This window comes from Phodopus roborovskii, unplaced genomic scaffold (assembly GCF_943737965.1).
Source record: "Phodopus roborovskii unplaced genomic scaffold, PHOROB, whole genome shotgun sequence".
NCBI lineage: Eukaryota > Metazoa > Chordata > Mammalia > Rodentia > Cricetidae > Phodopus > Phodopus roborovskii.
The window spans coordinates 4,129,834-4,140,000 of NW_026126408.1; the positions used below are offsets into that span (position 1 = coordinate 4,129,834).

At 47.2% G+C, this 10,167-nt stretch overlaps 1 protein-coding gene across 1 annotated transcript in view; it reads right to left on the minus strand.

Annotated features, from left to right (window-relative positions):
• Cyria (CYFIP related Rac1 interactor A) overlaps nucleotides 1–10,167 on the minus strand; it is a 63,709-nt gene that overhangs the window by 47,661 nt on the left and 5,881 nt on the right. The window lies entirely within an intron of this gene.

Below are 10,167 nucleotides of genomic sequence, written 5' to 3' on the forward strand. Positions count from 1 at the left end.
CAGAAAGTAGCTCTAGCACGTGGCTTGCTATCTCTTGTGAGAGTCATGATGCAGAAGCCACACCCAAGAAGCCATAAAACAGCTGTGTGTTGAACTGTATGATTTAAACGTTATGTAAGGGGTTCTGTCCAAGCTTCTGGGATGCCAGACTAGGATGCGGGCTTTCAAAGAGTAACAGGAGGGCTCATCTGCAGAGAGAAAGCCATTTGTGAGCCTAGTGTTCATGAGGGTAGGGCATCACCATAGACAGAAGGTCCATCCTTGGGTGGCTAAGGTGATAGGCCAGGGCAGCTGGCTAGGGATTGGTTGTGTAGAAAATTTCCACCCAATAAACAGGGCAGAAATGCATCTCAGCCCGCAGGCACTGGGAAGATAACAGCGGCTACACAGCTGCCAAGTGAGAAAGTTAAACTGTGTCAAAAATCTCACTTTGGGTATTTGTTGGTTGAGTTGATGTTTAGGAAGGTCGTTTTCTTGCACTGACCAGTCTCAATCTTTATCATTTATCACCCAGTGGCTGAGAGACCACAGAAACACTTCCCTGTTCCAACACTCTAGATTTTACCCAATGAGCATGACCAAATCCCCAAATGTGATTGAGGCAGCCTAAGGCCAAAACACAAGCTATGCTAATGGGAGAGAGGACACCACTTGGGTTTAAGAAGCAGAGCTGAGGGTCAGTGGCATCCATGCAGAGCATTAGCCTGCAGCCCTATGCAGTTAAAACTTTTCAGAAAGGATGGTTGTAATGCAGCCATGTACTTCATGTACCATGCTGTGCCTACACACCATAAAGAGGATGCACACACAGGAAGCAAAAACCTTATTGCCAGAAGGAAGAAATAAAGAAACTGCACGGAATGTAGAAACTCACAGAGAAGTTGCTTCTAGACATCGCCACGTCGCCACACATCATGAAAGTACCAATATGCCAACCACAAATCATCTGTATGCATTCCATAAAGCAGGCCCCACTGCCTAGACTTCCCAGCCTCATCTACGGCACTGGTTCTCAGTCCTAACGCTGTGACCTTGTAACACAGTTCCTCGCATTATGGGGACTCCCCAACCATAAAACTGTTTCATTACTACCCTATAACTGTAATTCTGCTACTGTTATGAATTGCAATGTAAAGATATGAGATGCACACTCTCTGATGTGTGACCCCCGTGAAAGGGCTGTTTTACTCCCAGGCTGAGACATGTTGATACAAGGGCTAAGCCGATGCTGTTCTAACTTGTTCCCTTTCCTGTTAGGATTCTAGAGATTGAGGACATGCCACACTTCCAGTCCCAGGAACTTCAATCATGTCTCCCTATTTTACGTTAATAGCAAATTGTAACATCAAGGCACTAAGTAGAGAGGGTTTTACAAATAACAAAGCTATGATATCCACAACACTCTTAATAGTGACTTGGAGGCCTTTGGAGCTACATATATTGCCCAGGGGAATGATAGGATCTAGTTGGAAGAAGTTATAATCTTTCCCAAAATGTATAGAAATTATAAGTATAGGAGGCTGGAGAGATGGTTCAGAGGTTAACACTGGCTGCTCTTCCAGAGGTCCTGAGTTCAGTTCCCAACAAGCACATGGTGGCTCACAACCATCTATAAAAAGATCTGATGCTCACTTCTGGCCTTCAGGCATACACGCTGATAGAACACTGTATGCATAATAAATAAATAAATCTTAAGAAGATTACAGGTATATTAGAACCTGATCTACTCATGTTACAGCTCATATATAACTCCACCCACTTCTCACCACCACTCACTCAATCCCTTCCTTTTGTCTTTTGTCTCCATGGTAGGACTAGCCTCCTCCCTTACACAAATTCAACATTTAGAGCCACATTTTCTGCTCATCTTTCTACAAAAATATTTTGCACCTATCTGGTGAGTGGCTTGAGATGGGTGGGACCTGGTCAGCAATGACCAACATTCCTGGAGAGTAGATGGAAAGTCTAAAGACTAGGCCCATGTAATGCCAGTCCTACAGACAGACTAGAACAACTGGATGCAAATGACCACACCATGCCACAGTGTCACCAGCTGGCTCATGCATGGCTGTGTTGTGCTGCTAGAGTTTCTTGTCCCGCCAGGTCTCACCAGCCCCAAATAAATATACAAATGCTATATTAATTATAAAACTGTTGGCTAATGGCTTAGGCTTCTTATTGACTAGCTATGTCTTAATTATAATCCATAACTACTAATCTATGTATTTTCACATGGTCTTGGCTTACCGGAGAATGCCCGGACCTGTTACTCCTTTGGCAGCTATGTGGTGCCTTTCTGCCTAACTTTCCCAGAATTTTCAACTCCTAGTCTCACCTATCTTTCTGCCTCTGTTGGCCAGACAGTGTTTTATTCATCAACCAATAAGACAAGCATATATACAGAAGGACACTCCCCATCAGTGTTGTGAGGAGGCATCAGGCTGAGACCCCATGCACTTCAGGAATGGTCCTGAGTGCCTCCCTCCTAGGGTAAGCAGGCAGCTCTCACAGATATGTTCCAGGTAAGGACAAATACTCTTCAGTCCCTTTCTAACTTCATATCAGAGATGACAGTGAGTGTCCTGCCCTTGGAATTCCACAGGTCCAAAGGCCCTCCTCCCCTTTTCTATTTCTGCCCAGGCCTCTACCAGAGCCAAGTGTTCCTAGTCAGATGACCGGTCACTGGTTGTCAGAAATGTGCTCAATATTTTGTGAGGTGCATCACACAAAGCATCCCATTTAATTTTTCTCAGAACCAACAATGCAAGTGGGCGTGGCTATGCCAGAAAATTCTGCTAAAATGAGAACCTTAGATGGATGAGATTGCAATTACACATGTTATCCACTAGAGGGCAGAATTGCAACACATGAGAAATGACAGGTTTTTTGTTTTTGTTTTTTTTTTTTTAACTTACAAAAGCAATTTGCAAAGAGAACAAAGCAGGATCCCCTTCAATACCTGTAATATTCTCCTAAATATTATCTCTTTCTAGAGTAAAGTATTTGAACTCAGAGTTATAGTACTCAATACTTAACGTAGACACTTGATTCCTGCTCCTAGGTAATTTCAGACTAGTTTGCCAGAAATGGAGTCAAGAGTTTTGAGAGTGCGGGGCAGGGCGGGGTGGGGGTGGGGTGCAGATGAATAGATTTAGTCATTTGGTCCATTGATTACTCCTCTCCCCCAACCTCCTTGATAAATTTTTGAAATCATATTTCCAAGTAGGAAAACATCTGTCTTACGGCCAACCAGACTTCAGTTCAAAGGGTATTGAAATTCTATTTCAGGGTCAGCAAAGCATGTGTCCACAGCTCACATGAGAAATGCTGGGATATGGCACTGGGGAGGTGGTCCAGTGGGTAAGAGTCCTTGATGTGCAACCATGAAGGGCCTAGATTTGAGTCTCTAGCACCACAGAAAGGCCAGCATGGTCATGTAAGCTGTAACCACAGGCTGGGTGGAGCCGACGGCAGGCTTGCTAAATACCAGGCCTAGCTGCAAAATGGCCCCGGTTCAGCTAGAGACCCTTTCTTAAGAGAGTTAGGTGGAGAATGATGGAGCAGGACACAGGCTGTCCTCCTCTGGCTTCAACAAAGGGACATGAAACATTCACCCAGCCCCAAAACACATGGGAACACACATACATGCAACGCACACACACAATATTGATACTTAAAATATCTGCTTGAAATACCATGAGACTTTTGCATTTGTGGCTTACCCCAAGTCTGCACTGAAGGGTGGTCAGATGTCCAAGTGGCTTCCACACAAGACGCCTCTTCAGGAAGCTCACAATACACAAGAGAAACAACATAGTCCCCAAGGAACTTCCCTGTTTAGATGAATGAACCAAGACCATGCTGGAACCCAACAAACAAACCCTTGAAGTTTACGTCCGGATTTCTGTTCAGGCCCTGCCCAGTTACTGAGGCCTCGCTGGCCATACTCCATCTTCACAAACTCCCCCAGCAGCTAGGCTAGGCTTCTCGGGGTGGTGTCTGTGGGCACACAGTCAGTCTGCATATTTTGTCTTCCACTCTCTGCAAGATATGCAGGCTGTACAGACAGATGGGAAGCTGCCTGGCCTATTTTTCAACAGGAAGATAGCAAATTCGAGTCTCCGATGTGGATCTGGCCCTGGGCCCATTCTATCTGAGAGTTCAGCTCAGTGGAACATCTTTGTAACCAGTGTTCTGAGACAAAAGCTCTGGCTTCAGCAGACCCACAAGCTACCCTCAGACAATGACTGCAATTCCTCTTCAGGATGCAAACAGAAGCTTTAGAGAAATATGCAAAGCTGGGCAATACTGGTGGAGGTATCGTCACAGCCACCGGAACTTCTGCCTCTGTCCTGTAAGGAGGCCAGGGACCTGTAGTCTGGATCACTGTCATCTCCACAGTGTGACCCTCTAGCATATATAGATGTTCTCATGTTGTGGGTGCCTGTCATGCCCGGAACGACTTGCTGTTTCCCGTGAACCAAGAGAGGTGTTGATGTTTTTTCGTAAAAGCAATCTCTCTCTCTCTCTTTCTCCCTCTCTTATTTCTCTCTCTCCCTCTCTACCTACCTACCTCCCTTCCTCCATCCCTCTCTGTCTCTCTCTCTCCCTCTCTCTCTCTCTCTCTCTCTCTCTCTCTCTCTCTCTCTCTCTCTCTCACACACACACACACACACACACAGGGACTCACTTGTAGCCTAAGCTGGCCTCCGATTCACTGTGCTTCACTGCCAAGGTTGATTGCCAGTGTGAGCCACAGGAATGGGCAGGAAAAGTGTTTTTTGTGGGTTTCTGTCTTTGTTACTTTTCTGTTGTTGTCCTAAAACACCAAGACCAAGGCAACTTACAAAAGAAAGGGTTTAATTGGCTCACAGTTTCAGGGGGTTGGAGTCTGCAACCGTCATGGTGGGGAGCAGACAGTACCAAAGCATTAACTGAGAGTTTATTATGTTCCACAAGCATGAGGCAGAGAGCTAACTGGGAATGGCATGGGCTTTTGAAGCCTCAAAGCCCATCCCCCATGACGCACCTCCTCCAACAAGGCCATGCAACCCAATCCCTCCCAAACAGTCCCAGCAGCTGGGACCAGGCACTCAAATGTAGGAGCCTATGGGGGCCATTCTCACTCAAAGCAAGGTGCCTGTTACAACCTCAGCTTCTCAGTGGAGGGAAGGAACCGACTGTGGGGACAATGAAAACCCAGGATGTCTGCCACTCACCACCACGGGGCCATGGCCAGGGGCCACATCTCTCTTTCTAGCCATCTTTACCTGAAAACTGGCTGGATACAGATATCTTTTCTGGCACTTACTAATTCCTCAAGTCCCTCTGAAAAATTTTTAAAAATTGTGATGCATGTGTGTGTGTGTACATATTTGTGTGTTCATGTGCACACAAGCGCATGTGTGTGAGAGAGAGAAAAGGCTAGAGAGCACTGCTAGGTGTCATCCCCAGGAGTGCCGCTTAGTCCACCAGTTAGGCTAAAATGGTTGGTTGATGAGCCCCAAGGACCTTCCTATATCTGCCTCTCTTCCTATTGGATTCCAAGCTCACACTACCACACCCAGAATTTCCACGTGGGTTCTGGGTTCCAAATTCAGTTCCTCATGCTTATAACCAGTTTTTTTCTTGCCTGCAAAAAGTCTAGAAAAGATCCACAAGGGTGACTCCGACTAGGAATCTAAGCAATAGTGGAGAGGCTATCTTAAATGCCCTTCCCCTATAATGAGATTGATGACTACCTTATATGCCATCCTAGAGCCTTCATCCAGTAGCTGATGGAAGCAGAAGCAGACACCCACAGCTAAACACTGAGCTGAACTCCTGGAATCCAGTTGCAGAGAAGGAGGATCGATGAACAAGGGGGTCAAGACCAGGCTAGGAAAACTCACAGAGATAGCTGACCTGGGCAAGTGGGAGCTAATGGACTGACAGCGGGGGAAGCAACATAGGACCAAACTAGACCCCCCTGAACATGGGTGCCAGCTGGGAGGACTGGGCAGTCTCTGGGGCCTCTGGCAGTGAAACCAGTATGTATTCACAGTGCACAAAAGAACTTCGGGAGCCCATTTCCCATGGAGTGATGCTCTCTTAGCCTAGATACATGGGGGAAGGCCTAGGCCCTGCTCCAAATAACCAGACAGATTCTGATAATCCCTCATGGAAGATCTCACCCTCCCTGGGGAGTGCATGGGGGATGGGATGGGGGGGTCAGTGGGGATATGGGAGGGTGGGAGGGAGAGACAATTTAATAAATTTAAATAAAATTTATTAAAAATTTTCTAGAAAAGAAATTCACTGTAATGTACTTCCAATCATGAATACAAAACTCTCCCTCAGAGTTTTCTAGATTCTTGCTGCTCTAAGCCTATGGCAGCAGCCTCAACATCTACCACAGATTCGGCACACATGCAGACCTCCTAGCCTTGACTCTGTGTGTATTGTCTGCAGGTACTTCACAGCCAGAGACCACTACTCCCCACCAAGGGCTTGAAATTCTAGCATCAAATTGCCTTGCTATTCTTGTCTGCTTAGACTACTGAGGGGGTGCCCTCCTGCTGGCTGAGTTTGCATTTTGCCTTATAAGTAGGATCACTGATCAGTCTTGCTTTGCACCGGTGAAATGTGCCTGGGGATAAGATCTGTGAGTGGGCACTCCCAGCTGAGCCTTGGGCTGTCTTTCCATACAACATTTCATTCGCTCAAGCCCAAGAATGCAAACACTCCCTCCATTAACAGTATGGCTGACTCTCCTGTACACACACACACACACACACACACACACACACACACACACACCAAATGGAAGAGGCACCTGGGGACTTCCCACAGTCCTCCACACAGGCAAAACTCTCTACATAAACCTTTGCCGTAAGGAGAAAATCTAGCCTGCCCTAGGGACACACGCTTGTCATCCCATCACTTAGAAGGCAGAGATGCCTCTAAAAAGATCAAGTCTGAGGCAAGTCAGGGCTACCAAGTTTGATCCTGTGCTCCCAGGGCGGGGGAAGGGGAGAAGCAAAAGTAAAAAGTAATTTTTTTTTCAATGCAATCCTTTAAAAAAATTAAGAAAGTAGAAAAGAATCAGTTCATTGTATGAAGCAATTATTTCACCCAAAGCTAGCATTTTATACTCCCTGACCATACAGCTATGGAGAATCTGAACAGTGACCAGTGGCCCAGCCCCTGGAATCTGGCCCAGGCATGAGCTGGTACACTGCCCCCAGCAGTCACCATCTTCCTCCCACTGCAGGCCTGGCACGTTGGCATGGTGATGCCTGAGACAGCCTGCGCTTGATTCATCTCTTCCTGTTCCTTCTATAATCACTGTGTGAGATCTGCCCCAGTAGGACAGAGAAATCCTGAGGGTAAGATCTGATGTCAGGAAGGGACAGGCAAGTCTTTGTTGAGCCCTTCAAGGGGACCAGGCCAGACAGGCTCAGGCTGTACACAGAAGAGGGGACTGTGCTGGGTCAGTTCTGGAGCAGATCCCTCCTGCTGGAGACCCCTCACTTTTACACGCTATGTCCTCCTCCTCCTCTTCCTTCTCCTCCTCCTCCAGTGAAGAGGGATTTATAGCCAAGGCTTCAGACAGAAGTAACTGCCCCACCAACTGCAAAACACCACCAACAACAACAAATATGGCTTGGAATAGTTTCTCCTCTTAGTTGATATTTCTCATTCACAACAGCACCCTATACCTGACTCACCCTTAACCCACCCCTTTCCACCCCCCCATCAGCCTCCTTATTCTGTCCTGACCCTCAACCTCCACCCCTGCTCTCTGAGAACTTGCTTGTTCAAGAATGCCCCTGCCTGTGGTAGACTTGGTTGGATGTCCCAGGCTACCTCCTGTGGCCTGCTCGTCACTATTGCTGACTTTGTCTCTGAGTTCACTGCCGAGGCCTTCAGTTGTCTATACCCAGGACCTGCTGAGTGAACAGACATTCAAAAGCTGAATGGCTCTGCAGCCCAGAAGCCTACTTCTAGAAGGAAATCCCAGAGGCTTTAGGTAAAAACCCAAACAACAAGTATTAGTTGAGACCTCACTGGATCCAGACACCACTCTGAGCATCTGCATGTATTAACTCATTCAAGACTCGGAGCCTTCATGTGTGAGATGTATGGCTGGTAGTATTGTCTCATATGATCACCTCTGTGGATGCTCAGGATTCAAGATGTTGGAGAGCAGATTCCTGAGTACTCCTTAGAATGCCACCTTATATGTGAATTATATAATGGCTGCCATTTGAGCCAATTCTACCCACCCACCCCCTCTCTGAGAAGTATACTCTCTGTAATACGGGAGTTCTGGAAAGTAGGTGCAAATGGCTCAGCTAACATCATCAAATTTCCAGGCTGTCTATATCCCACATGACTGAAAATACAGACTGGTTTCCTAGACTATCACCATACTCTCAGGCTCGGATGCTCACAGGGGGTTCCTGTGAGAGATCATGATGGCCATGCAAGATTCCTCGGTTGAGATACCACCATAATTATTCTATGTGGCATAGAATAATGCCAGCTTGCCCCTACTTCCAACCCCATAACGTTTTCCTACAAGTCAGGTCACATCTCCATCCTAGGGCAAAAGTGTCGGCATCTTACACAACCCAATAGAGAACTGGCTCAGCCCTGGAGCTTAGCCAAACACCCCCATCTGCTTTTCTTAGTTCCCAACCCAGAGGGGAACAACATGGAGCCTCAGTGTGTCCAGGGGCCTAAAAGACAGGGACTGAACAGGGAATGCTGCTGAACTGGGCTTCTGGCAGTGTCTCTTCTACCTGTGTCCTGTAATACTGACAAGCACCACAGGGAGGCAGCACTATTGGAGAAAAAAGAGCTCTTTGTAGCTGGGTCATCCAGAAAGGGTTACTTAGGGTGCACTGTCTGGCATGACTTGGGGGGCTGGGCAGATCAGGAGGAGCCTGTGAGGAAACATGCCTAAGTAACAGGGGGATCATGGCATGTGGAGGTGGGGATGGTGGATGTGGGGGTGGTAGAGGTGGGGGTGGGGTGACGCCCTAGGTCTCTATCTCATGAGGAGAATGCTGGCTCCTCCTTTCTACCTGTCATTCTTTCTTCCCAGCATCCTCTCTGTCTCTTTGTCAAAGAAAGTCCTTGCTCTCCATGGAGCAGTGAGTGAGGTAAAGTTTGGACTTAAGCTTTCTCTTGAGAGAAGAGAAGTCACAAAGCCCTGTGTCCTGCCACCAACCTCAGCCCAGCAGCACAACCTGGATGTCAAGACTCTAGAGCCAGATATGCCCCAGTTGCAGGGAGGGGAACGGGTCTTCCAAGAAACTCTATGAGGACAGCAGCACAGACAGCCTTCAGAGCCCCACTGTTGAGCTGTTTACGGCCATGAGGCCTGAGGGCTGGCGGCGTTTCAGTGTGATTCTGCGGGAACAGAAAGCTGCATGGCATCTGGAACTAGGCCCAGCCTCCTTATAAGGTGGTGGACTCCCTGTCCCAGGAAGCACACCTGCAGGGAGAGGTTTGCATTCTCACACAGCCTTGTCTGCCATCATTCTATCCAGTTCTGCATTTGAGGGCATTAGGGGAGGCGTGCTCAAGGACACGGAAAGACCTCTGTTGACAAGATACTCTTGTTATTGCAGAAAGGATGACAGACAGTGCAAGAGGGGATGATTCCAGGGTTTGGATGTTGACTTTCTAAGAGCTGTAGACCTTGAGCGAGCCATGTCACTACTCTGAATTTGCTTTTTTGGGACCCATTCTAATGCTCTCTTGGAGTAAAAATAGCACAAAGTGTACTGACCTTGCCACATCTAAACAAGTGTGTAGGTGGCAAGGTTAGTTCCCACCCACCTATTCACCTTCCAGCCAGCAAAGGCAATGGAAGGTTGATTTAACCAGGGTTTGTGCTAGGTTCTAGAATAAATTTAACATAGCGTATATAAGCACACATATACACTCATATACACACATGTATATAGAATGTCCACACACAAAACTTTCTCAAATACATACATATGTATAGACACACATATGTCTCCTCAGTCTCTGTCTCTTGACTAGGTCTCAGTTTCTCCCTGTCTCTATCTCTCTGTTTCTGTCTCTTTCTGTTTGTCTCTGGGTCTCTCTCTCTCCCTCTCTCTCAGCGGGGCGACCTGGAAGACAGAGATTGCCAACACTGCACTGCCA